Below are 2,266 nucleotides of genomic sequence, written 5' to 3' on the forward strand. Positions count from 1 at the left end.
AAAAAAAAAAAAAAAAAAAAAAAAAAAAAAAAAAAAAAAATCACAGTTTTGGAAATTCAAGTTCCCATGCGCTAGAAATATGAATGCTCCCAAAGGCTCGAAATCCAAATTCATGTATCACTTTATACAATCGTTTAGACACAAAATGACTGCACTGGAAGCAGAGGCTGATAAACATTACTGTTATAACTCACATGAATTCACTCCTGTTACCGGATGAAAAGTCTTGACTGTGAGTTCTCCAGGTTGTTGGAGCATTGAACAAATAAGTGAACAAAACGCACAAAAAAACCCCAGAAGAATGAACCAATGAAAGCGCAATTTACTGAAGTGAAACTACCCTCCACAGAAGTGGCATGTAGGACTGGGAGCAGGCGAGCAAGTGGCTCAAGAGCCCTGATTACATTTTTTTAGGGTTTTATTAGATTGGTGCAAAAGCAATTGCGGTTTTTGCCATTAATAAGCTAGAATTTTGTAACACCCCAAGAGTTCTTTAAAGGCCTCCACTCCTATGAAGAATTGGTGCACGACCAATCAGAGGTTGAAATGGAGACGTCTATCTTAGTGAGGATGTGGCCTGTGTGATGCCTAATCTTGCCTAGAACTGGCTGCACCTACTGTTCTTTCGCTTATGCCTTCATCTTTGGTTACCCTACCTATTCTCTTGCCTCACTCTGAGGCATTAGAGCTGGTTTCTCAGTCTACAAGGGACAAAAGAGAACTAATCCAGCTAGGACCATGCCAAGGAAGATAGAGATGTGCCTCGCTAAAGCAAGAGTACAAAGGTACAAAGGTGAATCTCTGTCGTTCCCACAGAAAAACAACTGTCCTGCCTATTAAGTCAATAATTGTGTCCGATTCATTAAGCAAAACATTTATTCATGTAATATCCCTTACTTGGCATTCTAACTTATATTTTCAAACCATTTTAGGAAACTGAAATCAGGAATCAGTCTCAGGTAAAGAACAATGAGAGAAATCCCAGCTTGGTATTGGTAATGGTGGTGATGATCTCACCTGGAGACATTGGGTGTATGTTAAATTACTAAGCTCATATCTTTCCTGGGAAGTGCTTATCATTTGTTTCTCTTGGGACAGCAGGGAGTGTTCAACATGAGCCAATATGACACCAGAAAAAGTGGTGAAATACAAGTTACAGAAACTTAATACCAATGACTAATAAATGATATGTGGTGACAGAAATAGCTCTATTGAAACATTAGTGGATAATGAAAAGTTTTTAAACTTCAAAGAAGTTTTTTTTTTTTTTTGAGATGAAGTCCCACTCTGTCACTCTGTCACCCATGCTGGATGCTCACTGCAACCTCTGCCTTCTGGATTCAAGCAATTCTGCCTCAGCCTCCCAAAGTAGCTAGGTTACAGGCACATACCGCCATGTCCAATTTTTTAATTTTAATTATTATTATTTTTTGAGATGGAGTTTTGCTCTTGTTGCCCAGGATGGAGTGCAGTGGTGCGATCTCTGTTCACTGCAATCTCCACTTCCCGGTTCAAGTGATTCTCCAGCCTCAGCCTCCTGAGTAGCTGGGATTACAGATGCCCGCCACCATGCCCAACTAATTTTTGTATTTTTAGCAGAGACGGGATTTCACCATGTTGGCTAGGCTGGTCGCAAACTACTGACCTCAGGTGGTCTGTCCACTTCGGCCTCCCAAAGTGCTGGGTTTAAAGGTGAGTTATCACTCCCAGCCAACAGAAGTTTTTTCTTTCTTTTTTTAGAAATGGAGTTTCGCAGCTCTTGTTGCCTAGGCTGGAATACAATGGCATGGTCTCAGCTCACTGCAACCTTTGCCTCCCAGGTTCAAGCAATTCATTCTCCTGCCTCAGCCTCCCAAGTAGCTGGGATTGTAGGCGCCCGCGACCACAACTAGCTAATTTTTGAATTTTTAGTAGAGACAGGGTTTCACCATTTTGGCCAGGCTGGTTGCAAACCCCTGACCTCAGGTGAAGTCCTCCTCGGCCTCCCAAAGTGCTAGGATAACAGGCATGAGCCACAACACCCAGCCTAGAAGTTTTAACAGTGATGTCTAAGAGAGATGGAATTAAGGTCAACATGTGATTAAAATGGTCCCCTTGTTGGTTTTGTCATTAAAATGAGATTATCTTTCTTTATTGAAAAAATTGCTGGGCACGGTGGCTCAAGCCTGTAATCCCAGCACTTTGGGAGGCCAAGGCGGGTGGATCACAAGGTCAAGAGATCGAGACCATCCTGGTCAACATGGTGAAACCCCGTCTCTACTAAAAA

Source organism: Cebus imitator, unplaced genomic scaffold (genome assembly GCF_001604975.1).
Source record: "Cebus imitator isolate Cc_AM_T3 unplaced genomic scaffold, Cebus_imitator-1.0 Scaffold417, whole genome shotgun sequence".
In the NCBI taxonomy this organism is placed as follows: Eukaryota; Metazoa; Chordata; class Mammalia; order Primates; family Cebidae; genus Cebus; species Cebus imitator.